Genomic DNA, 19,277 nt, shown 5'->3' with positions numbered 1-19,277 from the left:
GGCGATTATTGCGCGATAGTGAAGCCGTGCCCACCAAAAGATGGCGGCTGCACCCGCCATCTTAGTAGGGGCACGATAAGCCATCGGCGTTTGGCGTAGGAAAGCGAGCGTTCTCCACGCACGCCAGAGAAGTTTAATGTGGCAACTTTTACGCGTCAGATACTGCTGCAAGTGTGTCTTTGTGTTACTAGTTTTCGTAAATAAGCCTGAAAGTCATGGCAATGTTTATTGGATATCAATCGCCAATAGACCTTTTTCAAGCACACGAGCGCCACCAACGGATGCGCAAGCGCTCATGGGAAATGTGTGTACGCCGCTGCAGCCGCCGCGACGAGCGCGCGGGCCTCGCGCTGTAGCTTTCCGCTTGCGCCGTACCAGGACTTCTTAGACACAGTGAATTTGGCAAGGTGCAACATGTTACTGCGCAATTCAATCACGAACTTTAGTGTTTAGCTGCGACGGCCTCTCGATGATTTCCATCTGTCCCACTGTTGGACCAGTTGAGCGGCTCAGAAGCGTCACCATTTATTTTGTGTGTGTGTGTGCCAGTGCGCCTTACGGCATAAATGAAAAAAAAAATACAACTCCGTTGCCTATGAAGTGCAGGAGCGGTCTATGATTCGCGGATTCATTTGGAATCAACGTCCGTTGACACTGTCGACGGGTACAGTGTGAGGTTCTGAGATTTAAAGAGTACACTAGAAAGTGTAGCCGGCATTTGGGGAAATGAGATACATTTACTGCGTCGCTCGCACCATATATGTAACGAACGAGAAGTGCCTACTAACCTTCGTTGGTGCTATAACTACAGGTTGGAATAATACTTAGAGCGAAAAAAGAAAGGAGCAGTACAAAGAAGGAAATGCACAAACCAGCGCTTACACACAACTGAAAGTTTGTTGCACGCGTGAAAAAAAAGCATATATACAAAAATGGGAGTGCGTCACGCTTGTCATAAAAAGTCACAAAAAGTCAAACAACCAAGGCGCGTGTTTACAGTCGATTAATAAGGTCGAATTCCTTGTCTTGTAATGACTAAGAAGGTTGAGTGACACAAAGTGCGGCGTTATTTGTGACATGATATGCCTCCGAAATTTTTCGCGTTGTCTGATTACGTTGATGGTACAAAATTTTTGTGCTTTCGAAGATGGGATTACATTTTCATGACCGGCATAGCGATGCGAGATGAGACGGCTCCATTCAATGAATTTAGATGCTCGCTGAGGCGCGTATTAAAGGGACACTAAAGAGCAAAACGATTTTTCTCGCATTAGTAAAGTAGTCTTTCACGATACCAAAAACACCACGCTTGCTGCGAGAAGACGCTTAATAAGCGAGAAAACGCGCGAAAAGAAAATACAGGTGGCGACGCCACCTTGCAATTCCCGCACCATTTGCCGTGACGTCACATATTTCTGACGGCGCCTGCTCGGGCCTACGTAGTTCCTAATCGGTTAAATCGATGTACATTGTCCTCTGAGGGGGCCAGAGACTTGACATAACGAGTCTGTGGAAATTTCGTCGAATCAGTGGTGCCAAAATACGTTAAATGCTCTTTGATATCTCTTACGTCACGAATTACAAAGTTCGGCGCGAAATTTAAAAATGAAACTTTGAACTTGGTTTTCTCCTCTAATAATAAACCTATGGTGGTGAAATAAACTACACAAGAGTTCTCTGAGCACACTTTATCAATCTAAACCAATTCGTTGTTTCTCTTTAGTGTCCCTTTAATACATCTACCAGTCTGGCCGATGTACATGTGGACACAAGAAAGAGACATTTGCGGTTATCTCCTACATAATTACAAAACAATTGGCATGCCTCTGACCGCATTTTTCTTTGCCCACCGCAGACCCCTGCGACTTTATGCGACTAAGCTTATTTAGGGCGGCAAACACAACTTTCACCCCCACATCGCTTCCCTACGTTCTTCAGGCCATGCGACTTCTTATAGCCTACATATGTGGAATAACTGCAATATTTCGAGTTTCTTCATTATTTACGGATGGACGTCCGTGTTAATCTTTCTTTGCCGTGTGAACAGATTTTCGCAAACCGATCAACGATACGCAGGATATCCCGTCTCTTTGATCACTTTGCAGCTGGAAACTACTGCTCATCTTATGTGCGCAAGTTTTTTTTCCAATGCCGTGCGTAATCATGACATCACAATTTCTCGTTTAACAATATTCAAATGAGCCGACGCGAAATTAAACACCTATTTCGCTGAACGCGGGCTATACTGCCCGTAAACATTCTCCGCAGTGAAACTTAAAAGCATGTATCAAGAAACTGCAAATTATCAGAGCAAGGCATCTCGCAAGTGAATTCTAGTCCCATCCTTTTTTCTTTAAACACATTTAGAATGTGCTCACTTCTTTGTACGGCGCGTGACTTGTCAATTAAAATCAAATAATCATCTCTATACCCGAACACTAACACCTCTCTACAGTTTGGTTAAACTCGATCACGAGCCGCTATGGCATTAAATGCCATAGCGGCTTGTGAACAAGTAATCATTGAATAAATACGAATTCGGTGTTCCAGCTCACATAGATCACGATAGCACGTTTTGACTGCATGTATCGGCATGTGATAACTCCCATGCCGCTTTGCTGCTACATCCGATATACATCCACTCGGTAATACCTACACTGACTGCATCATTCCTTTCGCATTTCATACGTAGAGATATATGCAGGTGCGTTCAGACATGTGTAGTATTTAGGATTAATAATAATCAACCAGCGGCGACGTGTTTTTTTCGTTTGGTGCTCCCACGGCGCCAACGAGCAGCGAGCGACGGAACAGCCGGCGGGCTCGCCGTACACACATTTCCCATAGTGCTTCGCGCGCCCGCGGGGGATTCTGGGATTGCTTGAAAAAGGTCTACTCCTCTCGACGGGTTGCTTTTGTCGGCAACAACGATCTTTAATTTCATAATTAACGTAGCTCTTACACCAACAGATCAAAGCCATTTGATCTATAAGAAGGCACCACCAGAAAAGAGCATGTTTCCGAGCTCTTTGGTGGGCAAAAGCCGGCTTCACTTTCTCTGGCAAGGCGTTTCGAGAGCTTCCACTCCAGAATTTTTTTTAACCTCCTTGGAACTGGCGCGACGCAACAGGCACAGAAAAAATAGAGGAGGCGCTGCGCTACCTTCGCCAAAGTCGCAATAACGAAAAAAAAAAAAAGATTAATGCTGTTTTAGCGAAGGCGATTTGCTTTCGTACACTCGCCAAAAATGCACTCAGTTCGTTATTGATCAAAGTGGCACGCTGAACTCGCACTCGTGCACCCGACTCGGGGCACGGGGAAAAAAAATACACACACACTGCGCGCTAACTTTGAACTGATTTTTAATTGCAGGAGCCCAGCACACAGATATGCTTCATTTGACTAACACACCGCGTGTTCAGAGCATCCTGATAACGACATCCGCAACATGTGTAGGACCGCATGTGATAAGCAATTATGCCATGCGCACAAAACTTTAAAATGTATTCGGGTTTTGTTCAGTTCAGAATTACTGCACAGGCAAGAGTCATTTAATGCTGATCGCTAAAACTGGTTTCATTATGACAGCTTAGACATCAGTTGTTAAAATCACCGTTTTTCACGAAGTGAAAGAGAGTTGTGACACAATATGCAGAAACAGAGTGTTTAAAGATACTGCATTTTGAGGTCGAAACAGAGCATTCCCAAAAATGAAATGCAAAACTGGCTGCAGAAAAGCTCTCTAATCAATTATTATTAACGATGTCATTCACTACATAAAACAAGTGGTCAGAAATATTACGCAAGTACACTCGTAAACACATAATGTTATAATCGCAGGGGGAAGCATGCGCAGGAAACAAATCATTTGCATCATGATGCCAAGCTTACGAAAATAAATTGTGGAACCACTCTAATGCAATTTCTGGGACAACAGAGAGGTGCGGTTTCGTAGACTCATACGTTTCCGTGATAATTACTCAGGCTGCTACAGAAAGCATTTGATTCTACAGCAACCAGAACATAAGTCATTGTAAAGTTGACTTCATGTGAGCACTGGTAATTGATGTTTAGTTTATCATTATGGAAACAATTTTTAGTAGTTGGGTACAAGGGTCTCTCACCTGTGCAATGAATCTAAACCTAACAAAACCTTAAAAATATTGAAAGTATAGTGGTGCATTAATCAATAAAAAGAATGCATGCTGTTTTCAAAGGTATGGCTGACCATAAACTTGAGCCATGCAAGTTGTAGTACAACCCTGTCCTAAATGATCCATTGCACAGCTAACTATGCTACAAATTGGCGTCCAGAGTTTCATATAAAACTGTAAAGCCTATCCTGTTGTCTCTCCTTTGTCTTTGTCTCAAGTGCACTTCATTCATTTTACACCATGCACTTCAACCAACTAGCCCAGTTGTCGATTCTTTTGCATTATATTAAACTCAAAGCATTTTTCTGGAAACAACAGCACTTTGACAGTTTCTTTCTTTCTGCCCGCCCACCCGATGTCTTTTCTTTGTTGATGCATTTCTTTCAGACATATATCAATGTCTTTCTGTATTGATTTCTGTTTTTGTCTATGTCTTTCTATATCTACTTCTCCTTTAGTCACTGACGATATCGGGCATATTGTTACATACAATATCGGGCATGTTGTTAAGCAGCAATATTAATTAATTTACAAATGGTTCTATTGACGTACGCTGTAGTCATCACAAACTTCAAATTTGGATACCATATGTGCTGTCGCCGATGGCGGACAACATTGGACAGTCATATTTCACATCTTGAGCACGGTTTTGACGATTTTGTACGAACACATTGAGCCGGTAGAGCAAGTCCTAAGGATCATTTACAGACCGATTTGAAGCTGCGAATCACCACCGATCACAGCGGCTCAGCCAAACGCGTTTTCAAACCGCCCACTTCCAGTGCGCGTCGTATTGGAAGCGCGACGTCACGCAGGCGGCTGATCTGGTTGGATATGTCCAGTACACGTCACTGAACCTCCTGTGGGCAGCGAGCGTCGTCTGCCTGTGTTACAACGTACTCCGTGTTGACGTGAGCTGAGCGACCGTGTTTATCTCGAGGTTTCTTTTCTTGGACATAATTAATTTCCCTAGCCGTGTTGTGTACCACATATCTGGCAATTTAAAGCTGCGACATCGTGCAATGTTCGTGAAGGCATCTGGCGAGAGGAATCCCTTCAGCTCACCGCTGCAATGAGCGTCGCGCTCTCGCTATCCGTTCAACGCCATGATCCACGTTTTTGTGGCTGTAACTTCACCCCTGAAGACACAACCACATTGCCCGAGTTTACGCTGAACGGTGATCGTTCTCGAATTATTTTTGTTTGTCCGCATGCTTTTGCAGATTGTCGCCGTGCAGGAGAATAAAATAAGATGGATGCTATGAGCGTGCCCTTTATAACGGGGCGGTGACATGTCTGCCACCATGCTCGAAGAAAAGAAAAACTTCCTTGTTTCATGCTGGCCTAATACCTTGTCTACATTGATTAAATCTATCTTATTATACCAAAAAAATTTATAAATTCACGGTTTATCTCTCTGCCTCTTAAGGCAGAATGACCTTATTCCCCCCCCCCCCCCCCCATTATTTATTTTTGTACTTTATCTCTACTCTTCTGCCACCAATACTCTAACCGTCTCTTACTTATTTCTATCGCGGACGTGTTCAGCTTTCCATTGTTGTCCCTAAACCCAAGGCTTCCTGTAGACTCGTGCCCACAAGTATACCTGGGTGAATATCGCCACATTCAATCAGTACATGTTCCATCGTTTCCTTAGTTCCCCCGCAGCATGTACAGTGTTCGTCCTCGTTACTGAATCTCGCTTTATAACTTCGCGTTCTAAGGCAGCCCGACCTTGCTTCAAACAGTAAAGCGCTTCCCCTTGAATTATCATAAAACCTTTCCCTCCTTATTTCGTTTTTTCCCTTTCGGTAGTTACTCAGAGCCGGCTTCTTTTCCATCGCTGTCATCCAATAAGTCCTCTCCGCCTCCCTGACCTTCCGCTTAATGCTCCCTGTTGCCATATCGCCCGCACTGCTAGCCGTATATTTACTGGTGAGCCTCCTAGTTCTCTTTCTCCACTGCGTGTCAACGCTTTTTCTATACAAATACCTGAAAACCTTTTCTGCCCATCTACTCTTCTTCATTTTCCTCAGCCTCTCTTCGAATCTCATTTTGCTCTGAGCTTCCCTCACTTCAAAGCCTGTCCATCCCATATCACCCTTTACAGCCTCAATTGTCGTCTTCCCGTGAGCGCCCAACGCGAGGCGGCCCACCATCCTTTGATTTACATCCAATCCTGATTGTACCTCTGACTTCATGCAAACCACTGAGTTCCCAAATGTAAGCCCCGGGACCATCACACCCTTCCACAGCCCTCGAAGCACCTCGTACCTATTGTATCCCCATAAAGATCTGTGCTTCATAATTGCAGCATTCCTCTTTCCCTTTGCTACCGCTGCTTTCTCTTGTACCTCCATATATCTATCCCCCTCATTTACCCATACTCCGAGGTACTTGTACTCGCTTACCCTCGGTATTTTTTGGCCCTGTATGAAGACCGCATGGTCTTCGTGATAGCATGGTCTTCGTGATCTGCTGGTAGTGTGGCGGCACCTGTCGGAGCAGATATCAACCACTCCGAGAGCTTCGTCTTTGTTGGGCCTCCGAGACTGCGCGCAACCCGTCGAGGCCATGACTGGGCGAAGCTCAAACCGTCGAGCATGGCCTCCGAGATTGGCCGGCGGCGCGCCGTTGCTAGCAACGGCGCGCCGCCGGCTAATCTCGGAGGCCATGCGTCGAGTGCGCTCATGAGAGCGCTGCGATCGCCGGCGATGTCAGGGTGTCTGTGAGTTGAGGGTGCAAGGCAGTGGTGAGGAGGAGGGTATGGATATAAATTCCGTAGCGGCCTTGGTAGTCAGTGCGTCGCTTAATTTCTGGTGCGAATGATTTGGGGATGCCCCTGCCTAAACACTGACAAAACTTCAAAAAACCGTTTCAAGGTCCCTTTAAAGGCCAACTCCGGCGATTTTTTGGCCATGTCAAAGTAATGGTGCTTTTATGTTCCTGAGACGCTCCTGTTACGGGCCCGATAGCAGAAATACTCGGCAAATTGGAGAATAATTTTAAATAAGCAAAAAAGCGCAACACCGAAACCGAAACCCAACCGAGTGTACTGTCTACGTATGACGTAGACGTTGTTACGAACGAACCGGAAGTCGTGCAAGGCATGCCGGTGACACTGATCTCCACTAGGAGGAGCTGGATGGCGCATCGAGCACGCGGGCGTGAAGCCACCGGAAGCCGCCGTTTTTGTCCCGGAAGAGAGCTTTTCTCTTCTTTTTTTAAAGAAATACCTGCCTGTAGCGCAGTAAACTGTACGAATCGACCGGAAAAGTCGTCAGGAAAGACATTTCACGCGTAAGTACCTCAAAGTTGCATTACTTTTTACGCATTTTGTAAGTTGCAGCACTCCGCCGTATTCGGACGGCGTCGGCACGGCGTCTGTCATCTTTCGTGCAGCGTTCGTCGGCGTCTAAAGTGAGGCGTAATCGCAGAGTTCGAAAAAATAAAAAAGAAAAACGATCATAACAACAGCTGCCACCCAAGAATATTTGAATTGCGCGACTAAGACGGACAGAAGACGTCAGCTTCCGGGACAAACAGGGGACCTTCCGGTGGCTTCACAAGCGCCCGCCTCGCAGAGCGGGGATGCGCCGTCCAGCCTTTTAAATGGAGGTCAGTGGCCGGTGACGCCGGCGCGGAGTATGAAAACTGTGACAGCCGGGACGACCAGCGAAGCGCCGGCCAAACCAACGCTGTCTGTCGCCTTGTGCACAGCAGACGCTCGCTGTAGCGGCCGAAGCGCCGAAGTTAGCGGTGCCCTCGGCTGCGTCACTTCCGCCGCCTTACCAATACTGACGTCACAGACGCAATGTTGCCAATAATTGTGGGAAGCCGGGAGGGCGTTTGCTGACAATCTTTAAAATTCATTTGCAAACAATCTGCGCATGTCTCAAGCCTGTAATTTGGCATAAATGACGGAAACGTGCAAAGGAACGTACCCAGCGAATTTCATTGAGATCCATCGACCTCGAAAAATCGCCGGAGTTGGTCTTTAAGGCTTTCACCTCAATAAAATCACATTTACAATTGGTTCTAGCCTCTACTCGAACAGCTGGCTTCAATTAACATTTGCGAACAACAGTAGCTGACCACAGCAGTTCAAAACATGCACCATACATTCTAAAAAGACAGGGCGTGCAAACACGGACACAAGAAAGAAGTCAGGACACCACAAACGCCGACTAACAACTGAAGAGACGCACAACGGCTGAAAAGAAAGAAGGCACGAAAACTTATCTGCGCATGCCCATGCAACAGGCGAACCTATCAATCCGGCACGCGTGGCGGTCTACGTGGAAGATAACTGTTAAGGCATTTGATTTCATCTTTAGCAAGTTAATCGACGGTTGGCTCACGCATGCGCCACCACTATTCTCGATATGCCATGCTTCATGTGTCCATGTTTGCACGCCCTGTCTTTTTAGAATGAATACTTACCAACTAGCTCACCTCTCTGTTATTCTAATGCACCATACGACAGCAGCACTATTCCGGTTATGGTTTTAACAAAGCATGGTGCTTCGTTCTTCATTTCTGCCCTTATTCAGGACTCCAGGACAATGAAAGATGACACAGAAAATGAAATGAAAGAGTACCTCACTGGCTTCAACATGATCAAGGAAAAAAGAACATCTGAAGAGAAACCGGGAACCTGCACAAAAACTGCACAATCAATTGTTCAGGAATTGCAGAAGCCAACAATTTATAAATGTGCTGCGCCATGAGCTGGGCCGGCATTAGAGGATATATTTGCAAAGCTCAAGAGCATGCCTGTGCCAGCAGAAAAGTTGCTTGCAGTGGTACCTACAAAAAAAAAAATGAAAAGCAACGTCGCTTTACTTCCGCCAAAAAAAAAAAAGACACATGAACACTACAAATCGCATGAGCAAGCCAAATTTACTACAAGAAAAAATGGTCTCGGACATACTGTCAGCCGCTGGTGGTTCAGGTAAGCATACCGGGTTCAACCACACATATGCCAAATCTTGTTAATCATCCATACAACATAGCTTGATTCGGTGTAGCTTTAAATGCGGACTAAAAAAATGTGTTAATTTGTATCAAAAAAATTTAATTCTGGAGTTTCACTTGGCAAAATCACACGATGATTATGAGGTGCGCTTTAGTGCGTACTCCGGATTTATACTGACCACCAGCAGTTTTTTTCATGCGCATTTTCACACACGACCCAAGTACCATTCCCAAAATAAACAAGGCCCAAATATGAGACAATACTTCGAATATTTGTGCTGTCTTGTAGGAAGCTGGCACTGCAGTTCTGGCAAACATTTTTTATACTTGTTTTCTCTTCAAATAATCAGCCAGTAATCATAAATGTAAAGAAATCAATTTTCAGAGAGTACCGGATCAGTCATGTCTTCAGTGTATATTTAAAGGCCAACTGTATGAAAATTTTGGTTGAGTTCACTTGGTTAAAAACAAACAGTATGTTTGCTGAAGCAAGTCAAGCAAGGTACACGGCTTTCAAGAACTTCTCTGAATGGCTGCCTTACCAAGGGGCCAGGGCGTAGTGTCACAAGTTTGTGTAGAGTGTCACAAAAGTTTGTGAGTTTGTGTAGAGTGCCACAGTGAGTGTCACAAGTTTCTTAAATATAATGTCCCATCCACCTTTGATCAAATTAACCATTATGCAGTCTTGTCAAGCTGCTTTTACATAACCTCATTGATAGTTACCCACGGAAGTTTACCGAACTGTCCTACTTTGATTTCATTTGGGGATGAATGGCTTTGTAGCGCATCCTCTTACGTCGCGCCCCGAAACCGGCGCCTGCGGCATCGCAAGAAAAAACTCTCTTGCTAAGCCGCCGCCGCCGGTCCGGCGGCGCAGGGAAGAGGGGACAACTCGAACCGCGCTCCTTCTCTCCTATTTCTCCTCTTTCCCTTTCGCATCGCCCCGCGAGCAGGCGCCCCCAAGTGAGGAGGCCACTGCGACGAACGATTACCATTGCCGCGGTCAAAGCGGGCCCCAGTGAACCCTGAGCGCAGGACGGGATGGGGCTGAGGGACAAAGGGACAGAGGGGAGGGGGGCACAGTGAGGCAAGATGCCGAAACAGAAGAGAGCGCGTTTTCACTGTACGCTGGCTTCAGCCATAGTCTCACGCGATCCATTCATGTCCACAACAAAGTTCGAGGGGAGACGCTCCAGCACAGGGAAGGGTCCGAGGTAATGAGGCTGCAGTGAACCACGCACAGGCCCGTACCGCACGAACACGTGCTATGCTCTTTCCAAGTCTGGCATGATGTAAGCTGCCCGGGCTGGGTTTGGACGCGTCGGCTGCGGTCGAAGATTCCGGAAAGCTGTGCGAAGCAGGCTCACATATTCGCTGGCTGTAGGAGCGCTTGGGGTTGCTGTGGCGTCGAAAAAGTCGCCGGGGAGGCGAAGTGTGGTGCCATAAACAAGCTCTGCTGTGGCCCCCGACAGCTCTTCTTTGTATGCGGATCGGATGCCCAGAAGAGTGAGGGGAAGTGTCTCGACCCATTTGTTTCGGGACCCTTGCGCTGTCAATGCCGCTTTGAGGTGCCGATGAAAGCGTTCGACGAGGCCATTTGTTTGGGGGTGGTAAGCAGCTGTTCTCAAACGGGCCGTTCCAAGGAGCTTTAGAAGTTCTGCGAAGAGCGATGACTCAAACTGACGGCCACGGTCAGTGAGTATTGTTGTCGGGCAGCCAAACCGTGCAACCCAAGTGGAGACGAACGCTTCGGCGACTGTGGCTGCTGTAATGTCAGCAAGTGGCGTTGCCTCGGGCCACCGGGTGAAGCGGTCAACGCATGTCAACAAATACCGGTGGCCTTGAGAAGGTGGAAGCGGTCCGACAATGTCAACGTGCACCACCGCGAACCGTTCATCAGGTTGCAGGAAGCGGCGGGGTGGCGGTACCGGGTAGCGGTGAACTTTAGCACGCTGGCAAGGTGCACACGCGCGCACCCAATCGCGAACGTCCGCGTTCATGCGAGGCCAGACGAATCGAGCCGCGATGAGCTTTTGCGTTGCGCGAATTCCAGGGTGGGCGAGATTGTGCAGTGAGTTGAAGGCTTGCTTGCGAAAGGCGACGGGTAGAAATGGCCGTGGTGTGCCTCCTGAGGTGGAGGTATCACAAACAATGGGTACACTCTGAAAGGTCACTGGCTCCAGTTGCAGAGAGGTCGTCGCGTTGGGCAGATATGTCAAGTCCGGACAGCTCTCTTGCGCTGTTGCGAGCTCTCGGAGGTTGAATGGAAACGAGGCTGTCGAGCTGTTCGAACGGCTGCGCGTGACGGCGTCCACGCGGCTGAGAGCGTCCGCCGGGGCGTTATCACAGCCGCTGATGTGTCGAATGTCCGTCGTAAACTCCGATATGAAGGAAAGCTACTCGGAACGACCGATGGAGTAGGTCAGGGGCTTGTGATCGGTGTAGATGGTGAACGATCGGCCTTCGAGCAGGTGGCGGAAATGGCGCACGGACAGGTACATGGCGAGGAGTTCGCGGCCGAAGACAATGTAGCGGGTTTGGGCGGGGTTCATGCGTCTAGAGAAGAAGGCAAGAGGTTGCCAGTCTCCATCAACTTCTTGTTGAAGAACCGCTCCCACCGCCGAGCTGGATGCGTCGGTCATGAGCGCCAATGGAGAGTCCGGTTTCGGGTGAACGAGGAGGGTGGCTTCGGCCAAGGCACGCTTAATTGAAAGAAAGGCGTCCTCCGCGGCAATGGTAATCGTTCGTCGCAGTGGCCTCCTCACTTGGGGGGGAGCTCTGTAGCGCATCCTCTTACGTCGCGCCCCGAAACCGGCGCCTGCGGCATCGCAAGAAAAACAGGGAAGAGGGGACAACTCGAACCGCGCTCCTTCTCTCCTATTTCTCCTCTTTCCCTTTCGCATCGCCCCGCGCGCCTGCTCGCGCTTTTGGGAAACAATAAACAGTTCCTAACCAGATGTTGTAGCTCTCGGTTCCTCCTGCGCGCGCTCTACAACTTATTTGCAAAACGGACAGTTCAGAATGTAAGTCTTCTGTCACTTTCGCCACGTCATTCAGTTTACCATTAATGTTGTCATGCTTATCTTTCACTGCATGCATTTCGGTCTTTCCTATAGAGTTGCCTGGTAGCTGTTTCGATGCCATCACCTTTTTCACTGCTCTTTGATATCATAATTCCATATGTCACTGGGCTTATACTTATTGATAGCTTTAATAGCTAAGCAAATTCTATTTATCCATGCCTACCCACTTATCTGTTGTCGTTTCTTCATGCAGTCTTTTGTGGTTCAAAAGATGTTGCTTACTTCCTTGATGCTTTACCTCCAACTTCAATTGCCGATTCAGAAATCGGTCTAGTTGTGGTTTCCTCTATGTCTTTTGTTTCTTCTTGTTCTAAGGTGTCGTATTTGTTTTCTAGGGGAATCCTAAAGTCTTCTGTTTTTCTCCTGGCTATATCTGGGTTGGCCTGTGCATTAGTGGTTAATTTTTTTTCGTTCTTCAAACTGGGGGCAAGCATTGCCCTCACTAGCCTATGATCGCAGCATTTTACCTTACTATTTTTGTAAGTAGTAATAATAAAAACACTGGGCCGGGAGCGTCCGAGCAGGGACAGCAAGAGCTGTACAGGTGCAGGCAGCGTTTCAGCAAACACAGGCTGGGCAGCTCCAGCTCGTGCCTCGAGCAGAGCTGGCGATGTGGCTGCAGCGCTGGGCATTCCTCTTCGCTACACCTGTACTAAGCTTTGGACTCGGGCACACTGTTAAATCTATTTGGCTTTTCGTTTTTTCCTTACACGCAACCAGCTTTTCCTAAATATTTAGGCATATCTATACCCAATAGCTATCAGATGAATGAGATCACTAAGGCATTTAAACACTTTTTTTTTCAATGATCAAGTGACTGGGACAAACTACCACCAGTCCACAAAGAGAATGAGAACTATGAATCTTGAACTGTAATACACCTGTATGGTTCCATGTCGTACATTTATTTATGATGTTGGTACATGTGAATGATATGTTTTTATTGATCATTGTTTATTCTTATTGTGTATTCGTTAGCCTTCTGCTTCATGTGTTTATTAAACCAAGTATTCTTTTTCTATGTTCATTACTTATTCACACGCACACAACACACATGCACACACACCCACATATACCTAACAGAATGGCTGATTGGGTGAGTTGTTAATTCATGATAGTTGAAATACGAGGGCATTACTACACAGGAGCATTAGTATCATATATACCTAGTTCTGTTCATTTGCCCTGCTGTTCTGGGCTCAAGGCCTGCAGTATCCTGCTAACAGATAAAACAAAACTTCTACTCCATTTTGTGATGTTTTTGTACCTGCTTACCTATTGTGAAGCAAGTTTTTACGAACTCACTGGAAAGGTAAAGAGCATGCTTGATACTGCCTGCTGGGTGTGTGCCCGATTCTTTCAGATTTATATGTTGCATTCCCCAAAGCAACTCTGCCTACACAAAGCCCCAAACATTGCTTGCACTTGTCTGTAATGTCGTTTGGGTTTTTCAGTACTCCCCGCAGGTCTGCATGGGCAACTTTTGCGTTACACTAATATGACAAATATAAAAGTCCTAGTTAGAGCATGTGGTGACAGCATCATGGCGTCAAAGAATTTGCAGTACCGATGCCACTTGTCCATTAAACATTGTGCATGCTAATAAATGAGTTAAAAAGTGTGTGATCATGCAGCTGGTAGCGAGCTTGAATGAAACCTGACATAAAACACATTGCTGCAGTGATCTGAGAGGCTTGAACCACGCACTTTGTAACCACTGCTGGAACTTTCTCTTTTGTACTAAGGCAATGTGAAGTCGCTGGTATAGACGAAGCAAATTGATGACTAAAAAGTGATGTTGCTGGTTTTTGTCAGCTTGAAGCAAGTCAGGTGGACAAAAAAAAATCTATTTAGAGCAGTTGCCTGCTGCCTGTACGGTAATATTGAAAGGGCCGGGAGATCTGGCTATCTTTGACACTGCCATTTTCAAATGATATTCATAGTCCTGCAACAGCCAGACTGGTTCAATTTGCTTAGAGGTTCGTCAAGAATTTGAAATAACCAAAAAACAATGCATTGAAACTGCAGCGAGTAGCTGCTTCATGCAATGTCTAACAATGACGTCACATCTAGACCCACCTCTCCACCCCACCCCCCCTTGTGTAAACATGGACACAAGCGTATTTGCCACAGAACCAATTGACATGCCGAAGAGCACAAAGCTACTCCTCCCGAAGAGCCCTGTTGGATGTAAATGAGCGACAACAGACACTCGTGGTTTTTGTTGCTCTGTTCTTGGAACCTTCAGTGCAACACCGGCCTCCACCCATCGCTTTTTGCAGTTCACAAAACTGAACAATTATCTGTGGTGGCAGTCATCTTCTTGAAGAAAGAGCCCGCTTCATTCTATGTCACTTATCTGCTTCATCTACCCGGGGAGGTGGGGGAAGGTAACGAAGTTGTGGTGATCTCCCCAGCTTCAACATCTGGCGAATAATTGAATACACAGGCTTTGTGTGAATTCCTGTTCCCAGTATGTTTAACAGCCAACAGAGCTGCTTATGCTCCAGCTGTAAATATATACATTTCAGTCTGGAGACGGGCCAGGTGCTACATAAGAAACGCTAGCATGTGACCATAGTACTTTGTAGAAAATATAAAGTGATTCTTTTAGAACTGATCTACTTCGTTGAGCTGTAGTTTTGTTACAAATTAACAGATTTTAATGCGGTTTGCGGAAAAACATTCAGGAAGGATGAAAATTTAATGGCTCCTCCTATAGGCGGAGAGTACGGGGGGCTGGGGGGCTTGAGCTTTGTTACAAATTAACAGATTTTAATGCGGTTTGCGGAAAAACATTCAGGAAGGATGAAAATTTAATGGCTCCTCCTATAGGCGGAGAGTACGGGGGGCTTGAGCCCCCCCCCCCCCCGGACTGCCTCTCGGGGGGGCAGAGCCCCCCCCGGCCCAGGGTATTTTTTAAGAGCTTGGCTTAGGTCCCCGGGTCGTCCTGTCTGGCAGCTATCTCACGGGAGGCTGTTTATGCCCGCTTCTTTTTCATTTCAGCCATTTAAAGTTAGGCACACGGGCCAGTGACAAGTCAAACATTCAATGGAAAAGTGCCCCTCAAACGGATTTTTACGTGCAGAATGTGTTGTGCTGATGAACAACTGAAGCGACGACTTAAGCTATGACAAATTTAAAAAATTCACCGGCGATTACGATACTGCCTAATTCGCTGAGCGCAGCCTCGTGTTCGGGCAACGCCAGCTGTGTTTGAAGTTTTGACTATCCGCAGTTGTAGCAATGTAACATTCGTTACATATTGCCACAGAAACTGCCAGCGCTCGAGTGCTACGCACACTATATATACTCTGTACATTGCAGCTGTTGCGAACCAAGTGAAACGCCCACAGCCCCGTTACGACAAGCGAAGCCAGCCGCAGTGCACGTGCCAGCCCTGCATGCGCACGAGCTCCGACCGAGGGGCCAGCGCGCGCGAAAGAGGAAGAAAACGAGGTTTGAGGCCAGTATTTCGTGATATCGACAGACTCCGCGTTCGCTCTCTTTCGTCCTCGTTCGCGCTATCGGTTACGCCGCCGACGCCAACGCCGATGTGCTCTCAACGCAGGAACGGACGCCTAAGAGCTGCGCTCTAATTGTCTTGAACCCCGTAGTGAATGGTTTTGAGAACACAAAAATGATACTGAGAATACAAAGCAATCCCGACACTAGTCAGTGAACGCTTTTGCACAAACTTACTCGCCAATAAAAAAACGGGTAATTTCTTGGTTGCCTACATATTGGTACCCTTCGACATGCCTGGTTATACCAGTGCCGAGAAAAGATAGTACGCAGTTTTGATTTATCAGTAAAGGGTTTAACTAAAAGTTCGGCCACCAATGAGCAACTCCATTACTCGTCCAGATTCATAACCGCAGCTTCGCACAAGGTGTAGTGGTAGCAAATGGTATTAAATGCGAAGCATTTCTTAGCGAACCTCAGGCACTTTGGCCGTTTCTATCTATCTATCTATCTATCTATCTATCTATCTATCTATCTATCTATCTATCTATCTATCTATCTATCTATCTATCTATCTATCTATCTATCTATCTATCTATCTATCTATCTATCTATCTATCTATCTATCTATCTATCTATCTATCTATCTATCTATCTATCTATCTATCTATCTATCTATCTATCTATCTATCTATCTATCTATCTATCTATCTATCTATCTATCTATCTATCTATCTATCTATCTATCTATCTATCTACGTCTGGGCGCTCTCCTGGTCGTCTCCATAACTTGTAGTATATACCGAAATTGGCACAGCAGGGGAGATCAGTGTATGACGAATACGATTCACTAATCATGACATGAATAACGCAAAATACCTGGCGCGTACGTCATGAAACCCTTTCTCTCAGTCACGTGTGGCACGTACCCGCATACCAGAGTTCATGTTATGCGGGTATGTGCCACAGGTGTAGTCTCAACCAACACAGTAACCGCGAACACACACATTGACACGCAAGGAAAGTGATAATAATTGTTCGGGTTCCCAAAACCACGATATGATTATGAGAGACGCCTAGCAAGGGGCTCCGGAATTTTTACCATCTGGTATTCTTTAACATGCACCGAGATCGCACAGTACACGGGGATCTAGCGTTTTGCCTGTACCGAAATGCGACCGCCTCGACCGGGATTGAACACGCGACCTTCGGGTTAGCAGCCGAGCGCCGTAACAGCTAGACCAACGCGGCGGATGCAAGGATAGTGACGAAGCTGAAGACAGAAGACCCCTGCAAGACGCTCAACTACCATGCACTCGTTCATGTGGTCCGCAACGTGGTCCACGTCGTATACGCAAAAACCGGGGTCACTGGTTCCTACAATAAATCTGCCGAGAGAACCAGGCCTCTCAACATTACTGGTGACTTCTACATCAATTTATCAAGACCCAACAACGCTTGGTCTTTATACTGCGTGAAAGAAGGCTCGAGTATGGACAGCGCATCAAGAAACCTCGCTGCCACGTCCAGGAGAGGAGTCACCATAGATCATTTCATCGTAAGAGGCATCCAGGATTTCCACCAGCTGTGCTATACCTCGCACTTCACTACACTTACACCCCTCGTAACCGCGATCACGAACGGATCCGATTAACAAGTCCGGTCCAGCTGCTGGTGCTCACTGATCACGGTGATGATGACTGTCACACACTTCGGTGAGGCCCCCGCCGATCTAACAACGGCGTTGCGGCAGACTCGCAGGCTTCCACTTTACGCTTAGGCCTGCGACGCCTGAAAGGCCTCGGAGTGGTGCATATCGAACTTGTAATGGTCGGTCGACCCGTGCGGGGTTGCACGTGTAGTGGTGTGCAGGATGACTGACGGACTCATTGAGCGGACACGGACATTTGATACGAAACAAACAAACATTTAATTATGACAAGGGCAACGGTAAGCGGTACAATGGGAACTAAGAGGAGACAAAAAATATGCGCGATAAAAAGAACAACTACAGAGCAAGCTATGTACTAAATGAACAACAACAGGTACACATTAGAGGCAACGCGGGATGTTAATAAAGTGATTACAGACATGATTGTGGCTAACAGAAATTCAAGGACAATTATGAGCAAGGTAACGCGCTCCCGCTTCGGAGCTTTTATGCGACGCAGCGCACCATGACACAATATTTTAAAGCTGGTTAAAATACAAGAAAAACGGTAACAAAAAAAACACCATAAAAAGTTCCGTACGGACCATTCCAGCTCGTGGTACTCTTAGGGGAGGTGACGTGGTGCCGCCGACGGTCTCGCCGCTTCGGTAGACGACGAGGGTGCCCGGTGTTGCAGCCGACTAGATTCGTTGCGCGGGACACTCCGCGCTCGCCGCCCACGCGAGACTCGCGACACCGATGACCGCGCTCTTCGCTGGTTCAACGTCAACTGCCGTAAGCAGTCAAATTCTCTCTTGCTGTTGATGCGTGACAGCCGGCTCGCGGGGCTACGTCCGAGATAATTGATGTTGCTGTCCCCGGATGTCTTCACCCATTTCCTCTCCTCCGCGAGCCGGAGACCGCCGCGCCGGTCGTAAAAACTAATGGTGAATAGACCACGGCTCTCCCGTCGAAACGGCTCCGGGAAGCGAGAGGTGCTTGCCTGTCACCGCACCTTTTTTAACACGAAAGTGTTTTATGCCGGGGTCCACCAAGTACATCCGTCACGGATATGACGTTGATAAAATGGACGCCAAAGGGTGAGAAAGAAAAAAACCAAGAAAAAGATACCCCGCTGGGAATCGAACCCACGACATTGCGGCCGCGACGGCAAGCGCCCGACGCGCTACCGACTAAGCTAACTCGGGAGATGCTAGACGCAGCGCGAACGCGCCTTATATCTTTCGCACATTCTCTTTCGCGGCGGCCGGAGCGGGGCGGTGCCGCCGTCTGTGAGAGGTGAAAAGAAGTAATGCTTCACGATCGACGCTTACTAGCGCTTCCTCCGAGATTGCACGCGATATCGCAGGTAATGGTTAAAGCGTCTCGATACCAGAGAGGTAGACTGGCCGCGCTGGCGTCGCCGAGGCACCCTTGACGCAGTTACGTTCTTTGCCTTTGGCTTCGTGTTAGCGTGCGTCGGCTCATCGGAGTAGTGCAGCTTCCACGTACACCGACGGGATTTCTCCGCGGCCGACTGCTTCAACTGCGAGAGCACCGACTAACAAAACTGCTGCAATATGCGTTGCAGAAAGGACGCGATTTCAACGGGCGAATGTCCTGCCTTGGTGGAACGAGAGCAGCGCCTGCGAGACAGAGGCCAGCGAGACGCACGCGTTTGCGGCTCAGGCTACGAACCTCTACCTCCCGTGTTGCTGAAGTGCAGTGTGTGTTATGTATGCATGAGCACAGGCGTCAGCTACCCATTACTAGAAAGCGCACACCGTGCCGTTTCTCTCCTTAATTGACGACGCTTTGAAGAAGCGCATACCGGATACCAGTGTTGATTATGAGCTTGTTGATATCATCCTTACGCGGGATTCACGATTCGCTGTGTCCAAATATATGTTCACACCGTCAGCTACCACAACGGTTTAATAACGATCA

The sequence above is a fragment of the Rhipicephalus sanguineus genome, chromosome 6 (genome assembly GCF_013339695.2).
Source record: "Rhipicephalus sanguineus isolate Rsan-2018 chromosome 6, BIME_Rsan_1.4, whole genome shotgun sequence".
Classification (NCBI taxonomy): Eukaryota; Metazoa; Arthropoda; class Arachnida; order Ixodida; family Ixodidae; genus Rhipicephalus; species Rhipicephalus sanguineus.
The sequence above is the reverse complement of the archived record's forward strand: the minus strand, read 5'-3'. Positions refer to the sequence as shown.